The 26,003-nt window shown below is 41.4% G+C and overlaps 1 long non-coding RNA gene across 2 annotated transcripts in view; it reads left to right on the top strand.

The window, feature by feature from the left end:
• Positions 1 to 8,016: 8,016 nt before the first annotated feature.
• LOC139077923 (uncharacterized) overlaps positions 8,017 to 26,003 on the top strand; it is a 91,924-nt gene continuing 73,937 nt past the window's right edge. The window contains exon 1 of one of the 2 annotated variants that reach the window (XR_011530594.1): positions 8,017 to 8,187. This is a non-coding gene — a long non-coding RNA (uncharacterized lncRNA). The remainder of the gene's footprint in view (positions 8,188 to 26,003) is intronic. The other variant, XR_011530591.1, reaches the window with a different exon arrangement.

Genomic DNA, 26,003 nt, shown 5'->3' with positions numbered 1-26,003 from the left:
ACCCCTCAGTTGCAGCCTATTTCCATTCTTTCTGTCATTAATGGACTTGGAATGAGTACATATCACTGCAGACTGTTATTAACCTACCAATTTTTATTTTGTCAGGGGTGAGGGTTTTTCTTGTTTTTACTTTGTTATATTTTGTTTTTGTTTGTTTTTACTTTCCCGCCTTTCCGTAATCTTTGTAGCTCTCCTCTGTTGTGGCTCCCGTGTATGTGCTGTGTAACTGTGTAACCTGTAAAACACCCCACCACACAGTATGTGGTGGACATCAGATCTGTGTCCTCCTAGGCGAATTAACCCAAAATGGCTATTTTGACAAATGATCCTTGAACGCATACGTTTTTCCATAGAAACCGTGGGGTTTGAGTTAGAATCCAGAGAGATGCTTTATAGTGTGCAGAGTGTAAATGACATCATTTATTGTTTTAAAATGCTTGCATATCTATTTTTTCTTTATCCTTTCTATAATCCTGTGAGTTACAAGGACAAGTATAATTATCTTTATTTGGCAAGTGAAAAAAATGCAGCACTAAGAAATTGTGCTGTATATAGGACACATAAAAAGTTAGAATGAGGCCACCCTGAGATTAGTTATCTGGACTCAGTCCCTGTTCCTCTACTGGTTTCTATTTTCCCGATGTTTTTATGAAATCATGTAACAGTGATCATACTTTGATGGACGACAAAAGGACTGACGTGTCTAATATACGCATGTGGGTCCCTTGCCCTTCCTGCTCGGCCCTGCTCAGTCTGCTGATATAGCCCCTTCCAGTATGCAGCAGACCTAACCTGATGACCCCGCCCTCCCCAGCCATAGCTGATTGGCCAAGGCCAGACATCCGACTCTGGATATAACAGTGGGCTCTTTCTCCCAGAAACTTGAAATTGGCTTATAGGAACTACTTAGCGTTGTAGTGGTGGCTCTTGAACAAGGAATCTGTAAAGCCAAGGCTGACCTGTGAACAAGCGAAGCAGGGAAAGCTGGTTGTGACAGAGAGAAGACTAGAGTCATTGGGCATTTTCCTGGTCAGGGGAATCCAGTCCCTTTGGAGGCCAGTGGTGCCTCCCGGCTGGGAGATACTTGGTATTCATCCAATAAATTCCCTTGTTGCTTGTGTTCCTTGAGTGGATTTCGCTTCCTTACAATCAAATGAGCCCCAAGACCCCATCAAATGCTTTATTTAGGCAAAAGGAAATCATCTTTAAAAGTTTGTCCTGGGGCTTTTGCTCTCTAAGTAGAGAAGGCATCTGTGTCAGTGTTTCCGCCTTTCCAGTGGTACTGATGGAATGTTTATAGATTTTCTGTGGAAAAGGAAGGGGAGGAACTTCCATCATTTACAACTTCCCCAGCACTGGGAGGTTTTTCTTCTGCTTCTCCAGTTGGTGCCAGATCTGCAGGAATCAGAGAGAAGGACTATGCCATGATTCTCACCTCTGCGGGCTTCAGAGCAGCCTTGAAGATGGTGGTGCTCAAACGTCCAGGTGCCTCTGGGAGACAGTAGACTTCCCTCCTGAACAGGACCCACACCTTGAGATTTCTGTTGGGCGGTTCAGAGAGTCCCTGACAGCTCCTTCCCCACTCCTGCTCCCTACCATCTGGGCTTATTGGGATCCTAGAAACCTCGGAATTCAATGTTTCGTTATAGATATTTTATTCTCTTGTAAAAAAAGACTTTTGGATGCATTGCCACCCACTAAGCATTTATTGTGTGACTATGGTATACAGTGTGTCTGCCTTTGTGACTTTCATTTCACCCTTGCCCCTTGCATAATGCCTCCCCTCTCAGCCTCTCCCCAGTTCCACATTCCACTGCATGGCATTCACTTGGCCACAATGCCCAGTTCAAGGGTCTCCAAAGTTGATGACTCTTGTTCATTGTGAAAAGTCATGTTCTCTCTTCCCTGGATGTGAAGGAGAAAGTGTGTAGCATCTTGCAATGATGGCGGAAGCCGGCCTGAGGGAGAGGTACCACGTGGAGAAGGGCAGAGCCAGCAGAACTGCAGGGGAGTCGAGCTGGACCTGAAGTGAACAATGCCTGCTGCTTCCGTTTCCCATAGACTTTTCAGTTCCAGGTGCCAATGAATTCCCACTATTATTTAAGCCAGTTTGAGTCCAGTTTTCTGTTATTTTCATCATAAAATATTCTGGTAGGTACAGAGCTTTTAAATTCATTCACTTCCCTCAAATTTTGGGTTCCTGATTTCAGATTCAAATACTGAGTTAGCACCTTCAGTGTGCTGGCACAGCACGAGGTACTTCCCACGTTATCCCTTGCCCTCCCTACCATTAATGTTACGGGATAGGTACTACTGTTATCGTACTATTTTCAGATGAAGAAGCTCAAGTTCTGAGATATTGTAATTTCTTTAAAGACACAAAGCCTATAAGCAGCAGCAAATTCTGAATTCAAGCCTATTGCAAATACCATATTGCATCTTTTTTTTTTTAAGGAAGATTAGCCCTGAGCTAACATCTGCCACCAATCTTCCTCTTTTTGCTGAGGAAGATTGGCCCTGAGCTAACATCCGTGCCCATCTTCCTCTATTTTATACGTGAGACTCCTGCCTCAGCATGGCTTGATAAGTGGTGTGTAGGTCTATGCCCAGGATCCAAACTGGTGAACCCCAGGCCACCAAAGTGGAGTGTGTGAACTTAACTGCTGCGCCACTGGGCCGGCCTCACGTCTATTTTTTATAGAAAAGAAATTAGGTCTCAAAAAATTCAGCTTTGTAGGCAGTTGTTGATAATAACTGTATTTGGGAAATACTTTCCCCAAAGCACATTTGAACCTACACTACCATCAAGTTGACAAGTATCAACAGTGGGTTGAGGCCAGACATGGATACTCCCTGGGGAATGAGTCAAGATGTGTTTATCTAAAGGATACAGATCGAGGAAGATGCTAGTGGGATACACAGAAGAGAGATCAACAATGTTCTCCAATGGCAGACACAAGGTCCTCTGTATCCTTGTATATGATTAAGTCTGAGTGAGTGAGGATCACATTGGTACTTGTAGGAAGTTTCACCGACCAATGGGCAGAACCACCCCTCCCCCCAACCCCAGCTCAGCTGCATCTTTATGATCAGATCCTCAGTCTTGGTGTTACACAATATGATCAAAGAGACTGATATAATACGGTGCACACGGCATCAACACACTCCCTTTTAACATCTTCATTCTCCCCAGGCTAGCAATCTGGTCTAGGACCTTTTTTGATCTTAGAGCTGCAGAATTAGAGAAAGGTCAGTCAGCCAGAGGTCTCTGAGAAGTTTACAAGCCTTCAGACTAGCTGTAAGTCTGTCAGAGTGATGATTATAATTTTGCCGATGGGAAAGTTAAGATAGTTAAGTCAGAGGAGTTAAAATGATTTGGCCTCCAGGCGCACATAGCTAGGTGTTAAACAGAACAGAATGAAAATGGACGTATTTTGACTTGCTGTTCAATCTTCGCTTAATTAAAGTGCATTTGCTTTTCACCCACAGGAAATTACCTAAGCAAATTGTGCTGTAAGTGAAACCCTGAATAAAAATCAGGAACGTCGTTAGAAGGCCAGACTTGTGCCTTTAAGTATAAAACCTGAATGGATTAAGCCTGGATTAGTTTGCAGTAATTAATGTTGAAGAGTTGGTAATGAGACCAGGCACATGGTTTAATCAGACCGTCTTTGGTAACCCGGAGCAGACACGCTGTGATGACTGTGACACTATGAGGAGAAGCCGTGGCTTCTTTGTCAAGGGAGTCACTGTCAATCTCCAGGACAGTTCTGGATTCCCAGCATGGCAAGGGCTTCAGGACCATAAGTTTTCCATGGCTTTCTCATGTGTATCTTGATTAGTGAGTTTTTGGTAAAGTGGGTAACAGTCTCTTTTCTCGTTCCTAATATCCTGTATTGGCATACCAGTAAAGGCCTGAAGAAGTCCTCCACCACCATAAATTCTAAATGCTCTTGGCTAACTTAACCTTATTAGATAGAATAGAATTGGGGGCATCTTAGATTATGCGTATTTTTAGACAATTTCCGTATCTCACTATTTCATTCATTAAAATGCATTTGTTGGATACATTCTGTGTGTTGGGCACTGTGCCAGGTCCTGGATAGCGAGTAAAGAGCAAATAGATGTAATCTCTACGCTGCTGAAGCTGGTAGTTTAGTGGGAAAGGTAGCATCAAAGGAGGAAACACAATTAAATGTGTAATTACGGAACATGACGGATGTTTCCATGAAATGGAAAAGACTTGAGTGCTATGAAGACCTATCCTGGGGATCATATTTGGGGTTGGGGTACCACTGTCGAAGGAAGTGATGTTTATGATGAGAACTGGACAACGAGGAAGAGCTGGATAGGTAATGCGGGAATGAGTTTTCTAAGCAAGAGAAAAAGTGGGTTCGTTGTCCTGATGAAGGAACGAACTTGAGCAGTAACTGCAGCTGGGGAATGTGAGTGAGGGGAGGGGCAGAGAAGCTGAGAGAGGTGGGTCGGGGCGAGCTCAGGAGCTCTGGTCATTCGAACTCTGGAATCTTGAGAGATCTGGATTCAAATCTTGGCTACTACTCTCATTAATGGTCTCGGACATATCACTTAATTTCTCTGTGAATCAGTTTCCATTTCACTAAACTTAGGATAAAATTATCTACCACGAGAACTAATGCAGACGACGTGCCTCTAAATGTCTGATCCACAGCAGTGTCGGTTCCTTTTCCCCACCATCTGTTTTTTTTTCTCTTCCTGCATTTTTATCCAAAGCTATTGAAGTAGTCTACCTGAATGGTTATTTAGCTCTGGGTTTCTTCGCCCTCTGCCATTATCTTGGATGGAAGGTTTTTACAACTGGAACAATCAAAAGGGGAATAATCTAGAGTTAACTATTATATAAGAAATTTCAGTTACATTGTTGACATCACCTTAATTAATCATAACAGATGGATTTGGAATCAATCGTCAAAGCTTGGTCTCAAGTCTGCCCTTCAGATACTCAGGTTCATGTTGGCTTAACGTTTTGTTTACAAAATAGCTGTGATTTTTTTTTTTTAAACTTGGAAAAGACTGTCTGTTTTGATGCATAATATGAAAGCTGACTGTGACCTAGCAGACCAAAAATATTTATTCAGAAAATGTTTCATTTTAGTGATCTGTCATGGTGAAAAGGCAGCTTTTTGTTTCACTGTAATCAATGCGACACGGTGTGTTTTAGTTTATCAGCTCTTTGCTTGAAAGTGGTTATATGAAAACACTTGGGCAACTATTCCCAGATATAATAAGTGCCTCCGACTCTCAAACCTTAGGAAGATGTCACAGGATATACCCGTTCTTCCAAGCAAATGAACTCGATCAAAGAGTTCTTCTGTTTCTTTTCCTTCCCTACCCTTATTATAATAAAGCTTATTTTGAATGAATTTTCTGAAGTGAGGACCAGCACTAATATCTTTCAAAAATGCTTTTACAGGGAGTTTATGCTTCACACTATCTTATGGCTGCCTCTGTGCCTGAGGACCTCACCCTTGGCTTCCGTGGGCCTTGGTGTAAAATAGAACACTATTACGGTTTCCTACCAGCCTCACAGGATTGCATGGGGTTCAACTGGATGCCATTTATAAGACAGTCAGGAGTCGGGAGCATTCATTCAACAAATCCGACTGAACGGAAAGAACTAGAAGAGCTCTTTCCCAGTCTGGTCCCAGTGTATTATCTTCTGTGATACTTGGAACAACCCTACAAAGAAGCCAGGACAGCTAACTTTAAAGTGCTAGGTAAATAGATGCTGTATGATAAAGATTTTTAAAATTCACTTTTTTACACTTCAAATAATTAAATTCCACAACTACTGAATAACTCATTTTGATGTTCATCAACCAGTGCTGTCAGGAGGTTCTTTTCTCTATATAACTTCCAAAACCCGTCATTCTTTACCCTATGCCTTCTTACTCCGAGTGAATTGTAACATAGCTTGCAAAGACTTAAACATAATCATTCATTTTTAGCCTTATCTTTTTTTTTCTTGGGGGGAAGATCCCTGAGCTAACATCCACCACCAACCCTCCTCTTTTTGCTGAGGAAGATTGGCCCTGAGCTAACATCCGTGCCCATTTTCCTGTAGATTATATGTGGGACGCCTACCACAGCATGGCTTGATAAGCAGTGTGTAGGTCCACACCCGGGATCTGAACCAGTGAACCCAGGGCCGTCCTCCTTTAGCCTTGTCTTTGAAGAAGTCATGGTTATACTATATCTTGTATACAGTTTTCCTTTCTATTCTTTCATAGTCTAAGTTTTATACTTCTTCCTTCCAAGTCTCCTGAACTTTCACTCCCAGGTCTTTTTTCTTTCTTATTGTCTTTGCAGCTTCCTCTCTTTTCTCTATAAGGAGTCTTTCCTTCCCAGAAAGCCTTGCTGACTTCCTTTTTAACCACAGAAAGGGGCTCAACATGACTGGGCCACTCTGAGGAGGCCTCATGTTGTCTGCCGGAAAACTACCAGTCACTTACATCTCTCCCCCACCCGCCCCCCGCTCCAGGCTGGGCTGCCCCACTGCTGGGAGGGCTTTGCTCTGAGTAGGTCTTGGTGGAAATGCCTCCCCTTCTAGAACAGGGCACATCAACTTATTTCTGTCCAAGGAGTTTTACTCCTTCCCTGTAAACATTATCTGAGGATGTAAGGGAGGGAAAGGGAGAGTCCACGCGGGTTGTGTTGCTGTCTGCTTTTCCTGGCAGGACTGTTGGGAGGATGCTGTCCCACCTATCTTCATAACCTGATCGCTCTCCTCATCCTGTAGCCCAGAGGTTACCACACAGAGCGGTGTGACTGGCCACGAGTAAGATGGTAGAGAAGAGAACGCCAAGGGGACCTTCCACAGTTGGCAAGGGGGAACCCAAACCAGTAAAAGAAAGTCCCGAATCTCACGCTTTCCTTCAAATAGGAGTCCAGGATGGAAATTCTCTGAATCACACCCCCTAAATATTTTCAGCCTTAGTTTATTTTCCTTAGACCTTTTGTTTTCAGGGAGAAACAGAAAGAGAAAAAAGGAAGAGAAGTTCAAAGGAAACTTGGGAACTTGACTCCTACGAGTAGACTGTCCAGAGATACGTATTTAAACACTGTTGAGAGCAATGTTGAGAATGCTGACCTTATGAGGGCAGCGTGAAGGCAGGCACCCAGTTTTACCAACTGTTAAGTGACTGGTATTTGAACGTAAAAGACATGTAAATTGGTTTTTCAGACATGGCAAAAGAATGAAGTGTTTTATGGGGTAAAAAATGAACTGTTATTCAATTTCAAGAGCAAATGGAATAGAGTCTAAAAATTTTTTAAAAATAGAAATTGTCTTAGTTATTAACAAATATAAATTTTAATGAATTCATAATAGTAAAATACTAGTCCTGGTTTTTAAAATGAAGTACCATTTAGTAAAATTTGGTTTTTGAGAAACAGTACAAAATATAAAACTTATCTCTAAAAATAAAGCTCTCCAAACTATAATTTGAGAGCTACCCAATTTTAATGTGAATTTCTTTGACAAGCTCTGTTTCCCTTATGAGAGAATGTCTCTTTTCAGTTTGAGTCGTCACCGCACATTTATGAAATCTGACAAGGCTGTTTTTACACAGCCTCAGACATTTGGGTCAAGGTGATGAGTGAGACGTTGCAAAGGTGGAGTAGTCTGACTGATTGAATGTGGCTAGTGAAGAGGTGGAGAGGGTTACAGAAAGAAGTGGGGGTGGGCGTGGGGCACCAAAGGTGAATGTCACTGTCTTTACCATTTTGTCTGACCTTTGAATACACAGATGCCTAAGACTGTAGAATCCAATCCTTCATTAATCTTTGGAATTAGCTTAGAAAGGGACTTTTCTTTTAGCTGAGTCCGGGCTCCTGAAATCAGGACCATAGGTATATTTGATTGTAGGTTCTGTATTTCTCTACCAAGTGTATCATCTGTTCTCTTTTAGTTAGTAATGACAGTTATCTTGGAGGCTGTAATTTCTTAGTTTTGTTTGTTACTTTTTTTTTCCGCAGAAGATTCCTTTTGCTGAGGAAGATTGGCTTTGAGCTAACATCTGTACTTGCCTGTAACGCCTGCCACAGCATGACTTGATGAGCGGTGCGTAGGTCCACGCCTGGAATCCAAACCTTTGAACCCCCCAGGTGCCGAAGTGGAGCGTGCAAACTTAACTGCTATGCCACCAGGTTGGCCCTTTTTGTTACTTTTTGTTTCCTATTTTTATTGACAAAATACTGAGGGACCAGATTTCCTGCTTGCTGGAGTCTGAGAGCTCATGGAAGCCTCTAGGTAAAGATAAAGAGGGACAAAAGGAGACTTTTCTCCTTGGTTCTCACAGAGACAGTCTTACTTACAGGCATCCTAATGAGTTCTAGGATGGGGAAGGCCACAGCTGTGAATGCAGTTAATGGCCCTTGCATTTGCAAAAAACACAGATCCATAAACTGCAATGACGTCTTTTTAAATACGTGCCGTATTTGGGGGGCAAAAAGATAATTTACAGGCGGGGTGGGACCGTGCCTAAAGCAGCTGGCTATGTTTTCAATGTGCCATAGTCTGGGTGGAGCAGGAGAATGGCCAATTCTACCATAAAATATTAAAATCTGCTGGTGTTCTGGAACTTTTTTTTGTGGTCACTTCTCTAGCCTCTGCAACAGCCCTGCCTTCTGTCCAGATCTGGACCCAGACTCTGGCCAGCTACTTAGACCAGAGAACTAAACGGTTCCATATGTTGCCAGTACCCAATTCTTGGAACAGGAACAAAAAAACAAATGAACAAACAAGGGTCTAATTTACTTTTTCCATCAGCTTGTCATATTGTTGGAATTTTTAGGTGTACTGTCTACCAAATTGTTTGCTACCATGCTGTTTCTTTGTAACACTTGCAATATCTTTTCAGGATGCCCTTGATCAGTGGTTCTTAGACTAGTGTGCATCCGAATTACCTGGAAGTCTTATTAAATGCAGATTGCTAGGCCTCACCCTCATAATTTCTGATTCAGTATGTATGAGGCAGGGTCCTATAATTTGCATTTCTAACGAGTTCTCAGATGCTGCTGATGCTGCTGGTCTGGGGATCACACTTGGAGAAACACCGCTTTAGAAATAAGTTTCTTAGGTATTAGTCCCAGTCTTCTGACTGGATTTCTTGATTAGCCCCTGAGTAGTCCTTAAAATGCCTACTCTTACTAAGGGTTGCCAGGAAGTACGATGCTATAAGTTAGAGGAACTCTGGTCAGTTCATAAGCTGCCAGAACCTTGAAACATTCCTCTGGAGGAATTTTAGGAGACGATGTTGACCGTGTGGCATCAACTACACCTTGGGAATTTGTCAATTTTCTGGTACGACCTGGCATTGCTAGGGTCAGAGATGTTAGACCTGAATATGTCATCCCACTCAGACGAGTTTTGATCAGTCCTGCAAGCTGGACTGCCAAGTCTCAACCACCGTTGAACTCAGTGAGATGGACTCTCATCACTCAGACCATGTTTTCTTTGATCGGCATAGTAGACCTGTTGTAATGAGAAGCTTTTTAGTAACTAATAAAACAAAAGAGTCTTTGAGTCTCCTTCTGTTTAAATAACAGCTGGTTGGAATTATTACTTTTGTTTTCAGTAACCCGATGGAAAAGAAATATTTGCCAACCATTCCTGTGTGATCTAAAGGGGAACAAATAAGTCAGCTATTAAGCTTGAGCCTCCATTTCGTAACATCTGGGTAGAAGTTAGGAGAGGAAGCCATAAATTTTTAGTATAGACTCCTGGATGCAAAGAGGAAAAGTTCACTATTTATCTGAAAATCCCTGGGGATGATTACCAAAAATAGCCACTTCCAGGGGCTCCCTTTCTTTCCTCTGGCTTGTTTTTTCTATAGTACTTATATCAGAACTTACACCATTTACTTGTTTATTAAACTATCTGTCACTATTGAATGTGCATGTTCTGAGGGCAGGGACTTCATCTTGTTCAATTCTGGGTCCCCAGTGCCAAATGGTTTCTGGCATGCGTGACAAATACTTGATAAATGAGTGAACGAATGAATCTATCTTGTTCAACAACTTATCTCATTCCAAAATTATCAACCCACCAATAGATTTAGTATTTTCCTTTAAAGAAGCAGGTCACGTGAATGATCAGCAGGACTAGTTTCTATCAGCAGCACGTGGAAATAACAATGGTATTCGAAAGCAATTTTTTAGGCTAACAAGTTGAGGAATTATGGAAGAGAATGGGGAAAGGCAGAACATTTGAATGCTTTGTCTGAGTTATTAGAACTCTTTATAATAATTGTCAAGACTTTGTAAAATTAATAACATCTCACTCTGTTTTAATAATAACTCCCCTTTACCCTATACGGTTTCTCTCTTTTTTTATTTTTTGGGGTTTATAATAGTTTACATCATTGTGAAATTTCAGTTGGACGTTATTTCTTGTCTGTCACCATAAATGTACTCCCTTTCACCCCCTGTGCCCACCCCTCACCCCCTTCCCCTGGTAACTACTGAACTGTTTTCTTTGTCCATGTGTTTGTTTATATTCCACATATGAGTGAAATCATACAGTGTTTGTCTTTCTCAGTCAGGCTTATTTCGCTTAGCATAATTCCCTCCAGGTCCTTCCATGTTGTTACAAATGGGATGATTTTGTCTTTTTTTATGGCTGAGTAGTATTCCGTTGTATGTATATACCACATCTTCTTTATCCAATCATTGGTCAAAGGGCACTTGGATTGTTTCCGTGTCTTGGCTATTGTGAATAATGCTGTGATGACGATAGGAGGCTGCGTATGTTACTTTGGGTTGTTGATTTCAGGTTGTTTGGGTAGATACCTGGTACTGGGCTGGCTAGGTCGTATGGTATTTCTGTCTTTAGTTTTTGGGGATTCTCCATACTGTCTTCCATGGCGGCTGCGCCCGTCTGCTCTCCCACCAGCAGTGTTATCCTATGGAGTTTCTTGAGTTAACTCTTATTTTTGGGTTAAATCATCCCTAATAATTGTCTTAGTAGGCAGTATTGTTGGCTATGAAAACTCTTTAACTTTTCACTAAGGATCCCTTATTCATGGGTGTCGCCTGGGTGGAGAGCTACTGTGCCATATATTTGCTTGAGCTTTACTCAGCAGGGGAGACGGGGCTGTTCATGAGTTACATGTGAGAATTTAAACTTTTGTTTTTTATTTTGATGATAATTTTTAAAAGTAATGTAAACATGTTCTAGGTTGTCAGGCTGTTAACCTTATCACTAAGTTCTGCCGTCATATTTCAGTGCTCACATATGCATCTGTGTTTATAATGGTTGTGTTAGGGTCACACATTTGTGGTAAATCTCATGCACATACAAGAAAAGAACAGCAGCAGGTTGATATGTAACGACACACTTGTACCGCATGAAGGTCAGAACACACTGCGAAGACCCCGTATGAAGGAGCTTGCATCTGATCCTGTAGATCCTGTGATGACAAACCATTGAAGGGACTCAGATAAGGCAGAGGTCGGGAAGACGGAGAAGAGAAGAGCAAATGTTCGCGATGTTGTATCAGCATGACTTGGTGAGCGTCTCTTAGGGGAGGAGGGTCAGGATGGCGAGGGAGAAGAAGCAGTTAAGGATGGCTCTACCTCGTTCTCAAGTCTGAGCGACGTGAAGATTTCCCTTAAAGAGACAAACATTCTTACAGCATCTGGTGCTGACTTGAATTAATTATATGATAATGTTACTTAAATATGTATATATGTAAATTAGGCATACATTTCTTTTATTAGTCTTATACAACCCAAACATATTTATAAATTTAACATAAGGAACTATAAAACCAGTTAATTCTAAATTAACAACTTTAATTTTATATGACAAATGGTATTGTTTTTGGTAAAATGAAATCACTCCTTTCAAACTAAATATAGCTCCGGCTGCTACAGCACAGGATATTTTGAGTTAGGATAGAGAAAAGCGACAAAGAATTGTCAATACACGGCTCACAAACAGACCAAACCCTTCTAAAGAAGAAGCCCTACATTTCTCAAGTTTGAGAGACTTATTTTAAGATTCCGTTCAAGGGTTGCTTCATTTGAAAGTCCTCTCTGACAAACTGAACTGGATTGATGGCCCTCTTCTGGGTCTGTGCAGAGTTCTATCAATTAATTTACCTCATAACATTGTGATTCTTATGTACTTGTCTTTCCCTTAAAGCAATTTTTTTTTACGTCCTCAGAGACTGGGACAGTAACCAGCATATAGAAGGGGCACAGTAAAGGTTTGTTGGTTGAATAAAAGTTTCATATAGACATTCTGGGCTCCTTTTTAATGATTGATTAAGCTAAATAAAAAAGCCATGGGGGTATATTAGGCAGAGATCAGGCTGAAGAGAAGAGACATTGTGAGTGCTATGGGATAAGGGATTTTTCTAGGAATTAGATCTGACACAGTCGAGAAGGAGCTGGGGAAGTGAAAGTCCAGGAGGGGAATCAGATGATTGGAGAAGAGGTCACCAGCCAGGCGTCAGAGAAACCAAGCACGTCCAGTGATGGGGAACCTCATGGGCAGGTCTGTGGGAAGCTGTTTGGCTACTACCTATGTGTCTGGTCACAGGTGTGAGGCTGCTGTTGGGCAACAGGTCAGTGTTTGGGAGGAAGAGCTGGATGTGGAACAGAGGAAAGCAAGGACTAACTTGATCCTGTAGGACACCTTTGTATATTTTTGTCACCACGCGTGACTACGAGTTTCAGAAAATAGTAGGAAAATTCTGTATCTCACACAGGTTGCTCTTGGTCAACTCACACCCACAACTGCAAAAGGAGGGGATTTGGGGAAACAGTTCCAGCTTAACCAAGTGAACACGGTACACACCCCCACAGTCAGATTTCTGCTTCTGGCAGTGTGGCTCTCTAGCACACACTCTTTGAGGCATCTCTGGTCGCATAAGAAAAGTCTCCAAGGACCCTCTGCGTACAAATACAAGAACCAGTAGATCAGGGGGCAATGAAATCATGAGGCAAGATTGTCCTGAGAGCAGACATCAGTAGCCACGCTGCTCCCAAGGTGCTGGGCTGTGGCCTGGTGACCAGGTGAGGAACTGAGTCTGGGACGTCTAGTGGGAGCAGAGGCAGAAGCAATTGTTTCTGGAGGAAATCTTCAACAATTCGGTTTGCAGATTAAGCAATCATTTCACAGTCAAAGATCACTCTGCACCTGGGAAGGCAAGCCATTATGAATGAGAGTCAGCAGAAAAAATCAACAGCAGATTTAGACCCCTATAGACTTCTGTTGTCAGAATCATCAGTTACAGAATGTAGGGCAGCTATGTTAAAAATATTTAAAGAAATAATGGACGCAGTTGCAAAGATGAGTAAGCAACAAAAGACTATCAGGAATAAAAAGGTAGGCTTGAAAATAACAGGGAATTTCTGGAAATGGAAAATATAGTTCAAAATTTAAAACTCAATGAATGGGTTACAAATTATCATTTTATTCATTGTTGCTTCAGTGCGGGTAGAACAGCTAAACTGGAGTGGTGGGTAAGGAGTCCGGATCCACTACTTCTTATCCGTGGGAACTTGAGCAAGCCATGTTGTCTCTCAGCTTTGGCTTCTTGACTGTAAAATGGTGAAAATAATTCTTACACAGCAGAGTTTTGGTGGCTTAAATAGGAAGTACGTAAAGCCCTTAATATAGAACGTGGTGCATGGTAAACCGTCAGTAAATAAAATGATAATTTATAACAATGAAGGTGTACCTGTCCTAAACCATTATCCGTGACATGTTTATGTGTATGTATATGTATAAACATAGACAGGAAAAATGTTGGTTTAAGAAACTTGGGTTGTTTCACATGTTCAGCAACTGTGAGCAGCTGCGGGAGGGACCCATTCAGGTCTATCAGCTGAAGAACTTTTTTGAACTTATTTCTTGGAGTCCTGGTACTGCCAACGCACTGAGAAATGATATTCATAAGTGATCCTTGAATTCCTGATTTGTGATTCTGCCATGGACCCTGGAGGACTCCTGTGGCTCAGGTCTGCCTGACTTTCAGGACCAAGTCCTGCTGCCTAAGCCTTGGTACCAGCTGTTGAATTTGTTTCCCTCACGGGTCTCCCTCTTGCAAACCTTTTGTTTTTCATTTCACTGAGCATTCACAGGGGTGTCAGTCTGTTTATTGCTTTCTTTTTGAAGATTTTATAAGAACTGCGGAAAATTAAAGAGAGCTCGTTGAGTTTAAATATCCATTATATTTTTTTGCAAACATCAGTCGCGGCCATGAAATTAATCAAATACAGAACCTAAAACGAACAAAACAAAAGGAAGGGCAAGCTTGACTTCGCTGTGGAGCAAGGCAGATGTTCTTTGTCTAGTTGAAGAGTAATTAGCCCCCGAGGTATCGAGATTCTCGTTCTGCCCTTCACTTGAAGTGAATATATCCTCTTTTCTGAGTTTTAGCCTCGCTGCTATTTGGGGTTCTTAAAGTTATGCTGTAACATTGTTGAATTGTTAATACTATAGAAGTCATTGCAACAAAGTTATAGTGCTTCAGTCCTTAGAAATTAAGCATTTTAAGTTCGCCAATTAATATGCTCTTACATTAATTTCAGAAAAGGTTATTACAAAGTCATAAGATCCATAAGAAAGATATATTAAAACAATTAAAAATTTTTAAAAGGAGTTTCCCTTAAAGCTTTTGTTAGAAAGTGTACATTAAGATCTTGCTAGTTTTAGGTTAAGTGTAAGCAATTCTAGGACACTTCATATATTTTCTAGTTCTCTATCACTCAACACTCTCTCCAGCAAGGTCAAAAAATTGCAGGAATACATTTGTTTATGTAAGAATCACATTGGATACTTATTGTATCCAATAATCACTCTGGCTTTTACTTTCGTTTCTGAATTTCTCCAAACACATTCTCTGTTACCATAATATTGAAATCTTTTAAAACTGTTTTTATTGTAATATATATTACAGGTACAGAAAACTGCATGAAACAAATACACAACATAATGAATGATTAGTTGAATGCTCTTCTAACTATATTGAAATTTTAAAAAAGTGGATAATATCAGACACTCACATGTTGCTGAAAGAAGGTAGATTGGTACAGCCCTTTTGGAAGGATATTGGCAATTTAAAATTCACATGCGTGCTTTGATCCAGGAATTTCACTTCTAGGAATTTACACTAAAACATACACAAATGCACAAAGATATATATACAAGAATGTTTATTGCAACATCTATTCATTCAGCAAACATTTTGTAGGGTGCCCACCATGTTCCACTGTTCCAGGCGTTGGAAATACAGTAAACAGACAAAGAAGGTCTCACAGAGCTTGCATTTTAGCAGAAGAGACAATAATGAAACTAACATGAAACACGAGCTAGTGATAAATATCGTAATAAAAATAAAATAGAGGGAAGAGATAGAAAGTGACTGGGTTGGGGGTCTGAAGAAGCATGTGTGAGTTGATACTTGAATAAGACAAAGCGGTCAGCCTTGTGAAGATCAGGGCAAAGTGATATAGGGAGTGAGCAGCTGCTACGAAGACCCTAATGTGGAACTCGTTCGATGTGTGAGAAAAATAGCAAGAAGGCTAGTGGGGCTGCATCACAGTGAGCTGGGGAAATGGGTGGGAAACAGAAATGAGGCAGAGGGTAGATCATAAGGATCAGGGCAAGGGTTTTGTACTCAACTTAAAATGTGATGGAGGGGCTGGCCCCGTGGCACAGTGGTTAAGTTCACACGTTCCCCTTTGGCGGCCGGGGTTCGCCGGTTCGGATCCCCAGTTCGGACACGGCACCGCTTGGCAAACCATGCTGTGGCAGGCGTCCCACATATAAAGTAGAGGAAGATAGGCACGGATGTTAGCTCAGGGCCACTCTTCCTCAGCAAAAAGAGGAGGAGGATTGGCAGCAGATGTTAGCTCAGGGCTCATCTTCCTAAAACAAAACAAAACAAAAAATGTGATGGAAAACCCTTAGAGGGGTGTGGGCAGGGAAAGGATGTGATTGGATACATACTTTTAAGCTTTCATTTTGAAATATTTTAAACTTTCAAGAATGGTACAGAGAAATACCCTATACCTTTATCCAGATTTACCAATTTTTTACCTTTTGCCCCATTTCCATTCTCATTCTCTCTATATATAAATAAACAGCAGATATAAATATATATGCCAGACTTAATATGTCAGTGTGTATTTCCTAAGAGTTAGGATAGTCTCTTATATAGCTACATTATAGTTATCAAATTCAGGAAATGTAGCATTGATCCAGGACTTTTTATTAGTCCACACTCCAACTGTGCCAGTGGTTCCATAATGTCCTTTTTGTAGTATATTTCCACCCCTCTCTTAGGTACTGAATCCAGTCGAGGATGACGTAGTGCATTTAGTCGTCATGTCTTTTTCGTCTCCTTTATAGCACAGTTCTTAGCGTTTGTCTTTCATGACACTGACAATTTTGAAGACAACCTGTCAGCCATTTTAGCAAATATTATTCACTTAGGCTTGTTGGTTGATTTTTCACGGTTGGATTCAGGTTGGTCACTCGCAGTTAGAACACCGACAGGAATGACGTCGTATCCTCCTCCTGGGATCGCGTCTGCCTGCCTCTAATTGGTCATATTCATTCTGATCACCTGGTCAGGGCATTCTGTGGTTCCTCTACCGATGGTTACTAAAGCTTTTCCTTTCTTCCCAGTCTCTCCCTTGACTGGGTGTTTTATATTTGCTATTTAATGTTCTAAAGAAAAATTAAAAATGTTAATTATTAGCGTAAGTTTTACTGTTTTTTCTTTTAGGAAGATTAACCCTGAGCTAACATCTACCACCAATCCTCCTCTTTTTGCTGAGGAAGACTGGCCCTGAGCTAAGATCCATGCCCATCTTCCTCTACTTTACATGTGGGATGCCTACCACAGCATGGCGTGCCAAGCGGTGCCATGTCCGCACCTGGAATCCAAACCAGCCAACCCCGGGCTGCTGAAGCGGAACGTGCGCACTTAACCACTGTGCCACCTGGCCGGCCCCTTACTGTTTATCTTTATATGGTACAATGCCAGGTTAAAATGTAACTATGAGAGCCTATGACACATGTGTAGAATCATCTGAAATTACACAATTTGTATTTTTTTCATGCACCGTCATTAGTGCACAGCCTTTGGTGCAATTTAGCATAATTTATTAGTATGACCAGCTTGCCTTGGTTTGCCCGGGACTTCTTGATTTTAGTCAAAAGTCCTCTGTCCCGGGCATCCCCTTCTCCCTCGGCCCGGGGCAAACTGGGAAGGCTGGTCACCTCGTTCATCCACTGTCTTCAGCCTAGAGGTAGGGCACTGCTCATAAATCAAGGACAGAGACTACAAACCTATGAAGCTGATTTGAGCCTTTGACCTAGACGAAGATTTACGTGGCCTGTCAGAGATGGCTATAAACAGAGAGAAAGAAAATGGTGTCAACATCGGGCAAGGGAAAGGCCAGCAGCTTTTGAAATGCGCAATTAGTTTGGATGACAAAATAGTGAGTGGGAAGGCAGGATAACCTGGTGGTCAGGAGTGAGTTCTGAGTTCCAACTGCTGTGGCTCAATATGACTCCAGCACCACTAGCTGTGTGATCTTGGGAAAATTAGTCAGTATCTCTGTGCCTACATGTCCTGAGTCAGAAAGTAGGAATAGTAGTAGCGCTTACCTCATAGGTTTGTTGGGAGGATTAAATCTAGTAAAAGCTGGCTATTTGTCAAACCTAGATAGACATTAGTGTATTCTGCTACTGAATGGTTTGCACTGAGTTCTTGTTTTGTTGATAGACATGAAAAGAGAAGTTTGAGTTGAAGCTGGTTTTCTTGAAAATGTCCATAAAAATGTTCATCAGAAGTAAAAATTAAATATTCAATAAAACAAGGAAGAGATCGTAAATCCCTAACCACTTGTTTTAAGATTTGGGCAAGGCATTGACTCTGACTTCTTAGTGGTTTTTTTCCCCCCACTCCTGGAATAAGCCTTTTCTCCAAAATGCCCTTGTTCCTTTTAATGTCTGTCTGTCCCTCTATGCCTTGCTCTTGTAAGCACACATGTGATGGCATTCAGGGCCCACCTGGATAATCCAGGATTGGCAGCAGTTAGCTCAGGGCTAATCTTCCTCAAAATAAATAAATAAATAAATAAAATAAAATTCTTTTTCTTTTAATGGGCAAGCTAAGCCCTTTAACATTTATTGATATGATTTATTGATATTGGTATCTACATATGATATATTATTATTGACATCTATATCTTACTATACAGATATGTTTCATCTCAACTTTGTCATATTGTTTTGTGTTATAATTACTGGATATAATTATATTCACTGCATTTCTCTATGTAGTGTGTCTTCTTTGCTTTTAATTTTTTTTCTTTTGGTATTTAGGAAGATTCGTATTGTTTTTCTTGTGGTTATCTTTGTATGTATCCCTTTAATAATGCCCTTAATCCCTTTTCTCTTACTTAACTTCTTCTAGCTGGCCTTTCGTTTTAAATGTATCTTTTGACTCCTACCTGTTACCTTCTTAACACTCAATGATCTTTTTTTTTTTAAAGGTTGGCACCTGAGCTAACAACGGTTGCCAATCTTTTTTTTCATTCCTCTCCCCAAAGCCCCCCAGTAGATGGTTGTATGCTCTAGTTGTGAGTGCCTCTGGCTGTGCCATGTGGGACGCTGCTTCAGCGTGGCCTGATGAGCAGTGCCATGTCCACACCAGGATCTGAACTGACAAAACCCTGGGCCACCGAAGCAGAGCATGCGAACTTAACCACTCGGCCCCAGGCCGGCCCCAGCACTCGATGATCTTGTTGTCTCTGTTCCGTTTCCTTTTTTAGGGGGTTGCATTCTTTCTACTTTGTCAGAACATATAATGTTCACACACTATTCTTCCAACTCTGTCCCTCCCTTTGTTCTGTTCTTAATTCTACAATTAGATGTGTGAAATGCTCACCACGTGTTCACTGATGTTTCTGCACTCGTCTCTTGCTTGGATAAAGCTTATCCTCTAGGTCAGGGCTCAGCAAACTTCTCCTGTAAAGGACCAGAGAGTCAATGTTTTAGGCTTTGTGGGCCACATCCACTCTTTGCTGCTGCTGTGTCCTCCTCCACTTCTTTCTCTCCTCTTCCCCCTCCTTCCTTGCCTCCCCTTCTTCCCCCTCCTTCCTCGCCTCCTCCTCCTTCTCTTCTTCCTCCTCCTCCTCCCCCATCTCCTCCTCCGTCTCCGCTTCCTCCCCTTTTCCTCTTCCCTCTTTCTCCTCCCCCTTCTCCATATTTTACAGCCCTTTAAAATGTAAGACATTCTTGTCTATGGACCATACAAAAATAGGTCACAGGCAGTTGTCTGCCAACTCCTGCTTTAGCAGACTCTTCAAAAACGACTTTTGAATACTGTATCTCCTGAGTTCTTGCATGTTCCAAACTGTTTTTATATAGATTTGATGCTTGAAGGACATCATGGTATAAAATTATTGTCTTACAATTTCTTGAAAATATGGGCCCCTTGCTTTAGGTGTTGCTTTGTGTGAAGCCTGACGCCAGTCTAATTTTCTTACTACTATAAGGAATTTGATATTTTTTTTTTGCCTGGGAGCTTTGAGGAATATTCTTAACCTTTAAATTTGAATGGTTTTATTAAGATATGTCTCAGTGTTAATTATTTTAGGCCGATACCCTCAGGTAAGTGATGGGCCCTTTCAATATGTTTTTCTCTTATTTCCAGAAAGTTTCCTTGAATTATAGTATTAAATATCAGTTATGCTCCACTGTTTTGTTTTTCTTTGTCAGGAAAACTGACAGAAATTACATATAATTCTGATTATACATGTGTTAGACCTTCTTTGCCTGCCTTCCATTTCAATCGCTTTCCACTTTCTCTGATGGTTTTTGCTTCTTTCTTCATCTTATTTTCATGTTCATGGTTCCTTATTAGATTTCCATTCAAATTAGATTTCCACTTTCAACGTTCTACCCTGGGCCCCTTAGTCTTCATTTCTGAGATAGTTTTGTCTTTTTCTTTGATTTTTTCCATCCAGTCTACTCTCATTGCATTTCTCCCTTTGCATAGATCTTCCTGGGTCTATTTCTGTTGTTTGTTTTTAGGTTTCTGACTCTGGACTTATTAATATTTCCAACTGTTTGTTTGACATTGTTTAAATCAGTTTGAGTCTATTACAGTTTGTGGTTGGCATTTTAAGGAAAATCTTCACCAGTTGAAATGTTTTGATTCATGCGTTCTGTTTTTTCCCCTGCGATAGCTTTGTATGGAATTTGTTTGATTTTGTTTTCTATTCCAAGGCGTTTCCTGGACAGTTTCCGATTCATGAGCACTCTCTTCTCTCATTTTAGTGAAGTGCATTTTTCCCTAGTAGATGGTGATGATGGTGGTGGTGGGTGGCCGAGGGGTTGGCATGTCTTATTTTTCTTTTATTTCTGCAACATCCGTAATGTTCACCTTTTACTTCCTTATTTCCCTTCACTGTCGCCTTCCTAGGGGCCACACCCCTTCTTTCTTTGTCTCTTTCCCTCCCGGAAGTAATATTTCCTCTTCTGCCTCTTCTGGTCCTATTCACTTTCAAGTTGCTTTCATCTGTCAGGTGCCATGAACTATCAAGTCTCAGACCTGTGTTCAGTAGTTTGGCACTTCTGTTGGACTTTCTTTTCCTGGGGGTAATTTTGTTTGTGTTTTGTTTAAGTTCTCAACTGTCTTCTCCTCTTTTTATCGGAGTGTCTTAAGCATCCCATGCCACTGCTGTCTGTGTCCATAGGCTTGCACTGATGGTAGGAGTTATGTTGGAATTTAAGCTTTGTTTCTCTGCTTTCAGGTGATTTGAAATTCCTGGCATTCTTTGTTTCATAGTCAAGTTGAAAGTGTGTGACACATTTGGTTTTGTTTGTATTCCTTATTTGTCTTCTAGCCTGTAGAACTGTGAGAAATAAGTTTCTGTCATTTATAAGCTACCTAGTATGAGGTATTTTCTTACAAAAGCCTGAGCAGACTAAGCAATGATCATTTTATTTATTTGTCAATTTTCAGAATAAGGAGTTGGTACGCTAGCAACCTTCATAAGTGACCAATGAGTTGTCTATTTTTTATTTTTATTTTGTTTCATTATGAGCTCATGAATTTTGTATTGAATAGAGAAATAATCTATCCTTTCTCTAACATATCACCTACTATTTTAGTTTTTGCATATTCTCTTCTGATTTCATCCATCAGCTTATGCATTTTTACCTAGCTGTAATTAACAGGTATAGTTGGTTTTATATTCTACCTAATGTTATGGAATCCAAACTCAATTGGAGCGGGAATTTTATTCTGTTTTGTTCACTAATATATTCCTAGTGTCTCAAATCGTGACTGGCACATGTGAGTGCTCAATGAATAAAAGTTTGTTGGGCTGGCCTGGTGGTGCAGTGGTTGAGTTCGCACGTTCCACTTTGGTGGCCTGGGGTTCACTGGTTCAGATCCCGGGTGTAGACATGGCACCGCTTGGCGTGCCATGCTGTGGTAGGCGTCCCACTTATAAAGTAGAGGAAGATGGGTATGGATATTAGCTCAGGGCCAGTCTTCCTCAGCAAAAAGAGGAGGATTGGCAGCAGTTAGCTCAGGGCTAATCTTCCTTAAAAAAAATTTCTTGACTGAATAAATGAATAAATATGATTCAAAAATGTATCTTTTAAATATGCTTTAAAATTCATCAAGCATATGAAAGTGTTGTGGCATGGTTAAAGAGTACTTTTGTTTTTCCCCATAGTAATGTTATTAATTCTTCTGAAACTACTATTTACCAGCCTTTGAAAAATGACATCCTGGGGAAAAAAATTGCTTTATTACATTTCCTGGCAGTAATTAAGAAAGTTATTATTTGTGTCATGTCAATCTGGGAGGAACATAACAGGCATTTTAGAGGTCTTATTTAGCGCTAGGACCTTGGTATTTTTGTTATTGTTTGGAATGATATAATGGAGAGAACAGTACAAGCTGAGTGGGTTGGGAAGTGACTGGAAGGATATTATTAGAATCCAACATGGATCTAGTAACTGAAGGATGTGAAATGTGGCCAGAATGCAGTTCAGTGCAGTTGAGTGGTGCTGGGAGGAAAAACAGAATACTCTAATATATAATGGGGACTTAGAGACAAGATGGCTAAAATTTTGAATTTTAAGGGTACAGTAAGCCTAACATGAATCAGCAATGTCAGTAGGATGTATTAGAAGGAAAAGTACGTGATATTACAAGACATAATGGCAGAATGTTATGTAAGTGTTGGGATCAGAATAGCGTACTAGGGACTGGACTTAAATTCTAGGACAGAGGTTATAAACTGGCACCCCACAAGAATACAAAACCACTCCAGATGGATTTTGTTTGAGCTAAAAAAAGAAAGAAAGAAAGAAGGAAGGAAGGAAAGAAGGAAAGGAAGGAAGAAAGAAAAAGAGAAAGAGAAAGAAAGAAAGAGAAAGAAAGGAAGGAAGGGAGAAAGAAAGAGAAAAAGAAAGAAGGAAAGATCTTTAAAAAGTGGGACATTTGGACATGAAATCCACATTTCCAGTGTCTCTTTGGCAGTTTTGGGTCCTCATTCCTGCCTGTCAATGACAATCTTAGTGCTGAATAGCGGCTGCCTGCTTAGGTTGGAGCACGTCCTGTCGAGTCCGCCGTGTCCCCACCGCGTCCCAGCTCAAAGGCACGGAGGCCTGGTCTTGTGTGGATTTTCCTCTGGCAGCTGTTTTCCCCACACCAGGTCCATGCCTGTTGTGATTGCCTCCTATCCACCCCATTAGTGAGGGAGGGATTCCCGCCCTAGGGTTATGGGATTGGCCAAAGACACGACACGACATGACACAACACGACAAGGGACAGCAGCTTATCAATCACATATGCTCACAGCCTGGGGGGAGGAGGACACTGGCTGCCATGCAGGGCACCATGAGGGTTGCGCTCAGGAACAAAGTGAACTAGCAGGGGCTTTGGGAGGAAGGCTGTTGGGTATTGAAAGGGTGAGGCGACCCCTGGTTCCCACGGGAAGATGTGGTTGGCGAGTTTGAATGATTCTGCAGGCTGGCGGGAAACTGACACTTGCTGCTCAAGGATCAGCAGGAGCTGTACCTGGTCTCCTTGATAAAGCAATTGTTTGGCTAGGGGACCTTATCCACGGGAGCAGAGGGGGGAGAGGGGCTTGTGGTTAGGCCAGTGGAGGCCCTCCTAATTTCACCAGATGCCAAGGCAGCACATTATGCTGGGCCTTTGGTTTAAGCCTTACCCCAAAATACCACGCTTTACTCATTTCCTTTGCTTGCCCGGCCAATGTAGACATTCGCCCTGTATCTAGGAGGAGGAATTTTTTAACTCTAAGGTTTGTGAAATTGATAGACATTTGCAAGAATGGTTGTACAGTTTTCTTCTCTGAAGATTAAAAACAAATGCAATGAACAAAAGCCAAGAAAGAAAATTTTTTTAAGGGTGCTTCTGCCTAGAGTGGGTAGCCTCTGGTATCTTTTAAGGATTTTTCTAATCACAAGGTGGTATTCAAGTTGGTATTAAGAAAAACTTCATGATGGGATTGATAGTGAAAGAGGTTACCAGGAAACATTTATTTGTTCAGCCAATATTTTTCCATTTGCTCAAAAATGTTTATGAAGCACATACTGGGTCGAGTGCTAAGGCCTTAAAAACAGTGAGGCTCTTTTCTTCCCTTGAAGAGCTCACATTATGCTTCAAGAGACAGAAGATTAAACTAACAGTTACTATTCAGGGTTGTAGGTGTTTTCAAGAATATAAACAGAGAGAGCAAAGGAGGGAAAGGTGGTATGATCTGCTTGGAGGTTTAAATTTTTTAAAAAATAGCTTATCTGGGGACTCGTGTAGTCTTGAAGGTGAGAAAGGTCATCTTTCAGGGTTTTTCCAAGTTCAGTGTTTCCGAAATCCTCAATTTTGAAAATTAGTAATTTCTGTGTAAAGGTATCACATGATTCCAACAATTCTGTAGCTTCCATGCTCTTTCTCTCTGATAAAATGTGTCTACAGCCTGTTTTTCCCTGATCCGACGGGGCTCTTGAAAGCCGCAGTGGTTCAAGACTTCGTGTCTCTGATGACACACTTCCTTGGTGGGCCATCTCTAGGCACCCGTGTGATGACATTGAAGTCAGAGAGGGAGGTCCTGGGGTCTGGGCAGTGGACTCAGGCCAGGTGCAGAGGGCATGCGCACGTCTGTGGGAGGACAACACTGTGTGTGCCATGCCATCGTCAGGTGACTGATCGGCTATATTTTAAAGCCAAAATATAAACAATTTGAGCACTCTTAGAAATTGTATAGAGTTATACGTGTCTTCTCTTATTTCTGTTGGTATAAATCGGAATCTTCCTAGGTGTACTGTATGGAACACGAATTTCCCCTGATGCTCTTAAAACAGGGGGGATGTTCTGTGATCAAAAAAGTCTGGGAAATGCACCATATAAAATATAAATAGTCGGGGGCCGGCCCGGTGGTGCAGCAGTTAAGTTCGCACTTTCCGCTTCGGTGGCCTGGGGTTTGCTGGTGCAGACATGGCACCACTTGGCACGTCATGCTGTGGTAGGCGTCCCACATATAAAGTAGAGGAAGATGGGCACGGATCTTAGCTCAGAGCCAGTCTTCCTCAGCAAAAAGAGGAGAATTGGCGGTGGATGTTAGCTCAGGGCTAATCTTCCTCAAAAAAAAGGAGAAAATTTTCAGAGTTTGAAGTAAAGTGAAAAAGCAAAAAAAGCATTTAAAAAAATAGATAGCCTATTTTTTGTTTTATCTAGTGTTTCCAACATCTTTTTGATAGGTGAATTAAGAAATTTTTTTCTAATGTATATTTTAGCATCAGAGTTAGGATTTGGGGGAACCACTTTGAGAAATCCTGGTCCCAGCAGGAAACAGATGAGTAATTTGAGGAGATTTTAGTAAAGAATGATTTACAACGTCTGGGTAGAATTTGGAGAAATCAAAAGAGTTATTGCAGTATCCTGGGGCTGGCCGACAGGAGACACCACCACTGGTTCCAAAGGGGCAAGGGAAGAAGTGATTACCAGCACTTGTGGAGGGAGAGCTGCATGGAGAGGACCTCCTGACAGGAGCTGTGGCCTTCAGAGGAGCTGAGGATGTACCTAGTCCATAGTGACCCCTTCTTCACTCTGGTCCCCTGATGATGCTTTTGTTTGGCTATACCCATTGGGAAGCCAGAGAGTGTGGACTGAGCAGCTGGCTCCCTTACCCTCTGGCTTCCTTTGGGGTTTAGCCAAAGAAAAGTACGAGCAGGGGATCAGAGCATAGGAACACAGTCAGGCTCTTGAAGCACAGAAAAGGGTGGAGAACAGACCTCGAGGGGCAAACAGATGATATCCAGCATATAAATAATTAAGAACTGACTACGTTGGAAGAATTAACCAGGTCTTAGCCTGAATAACTTTTAAACTGTCACTGGAAGAGATTACGTGAATTACCTGTCAATAAATACTACCCTAGGTATGTTTTCCTCCATGTTTCCTTTCGATTTTTATACTTTGGAGAACAGAGAATGAGAAAAGACTTAACTTCTACAACCGAATTATTGTGGAACACACTTGGGATAACATTGCCTCTCGTTGTAGGAAATGGTAACAGAGGGGTTTTATTGCCACTCAGTCAGATCTAACTTTAGCCCCGAGCGTTGTTACTACTTTTAATGCCACATGTTCAAGAGCACAGCAAAGCTAAAACAGTAAGAGACCTTGAATTTGAGTGACAGTAGTGGAGACCGTTGGCTGTCTGCAAAATTCATTCTTTCCTTCTTCCATAGTCATGGCATCATAGGCTGTTACCTGATGAGTAGAAATGATGTGTGCCACTGCTGGACTGGAGTTTTTTTGGAGAATAGAAATTCTTCCTCCATTCTCTTTTCTACTGTCTTGAATGTAGATGAAAACAAGACCATAGGGAAGTCACAGAATGGAAGGAACTTTCCTGGATCAATGCATGGAGAAAAGCTGCCTGCTGAC

Source organism: Equus przewalskii, chromosome 1 (genome assembly GCF_037783145.1).
Source record: "Equus przewalskii isolate Varuska chromosome 1, EquPr2, whole genome shotgun sequence".
NCBI lineage: Eukaryota > Metazoa > Chordata > Mammalia > Perissodactyla > Equidae > Equus > Equus przewalskii.
The sequence above is the reverse complement of the archived record's forward strand: the minus strand, read 5'-3'. Positions and strand labels throughout refer to the sequence as shown.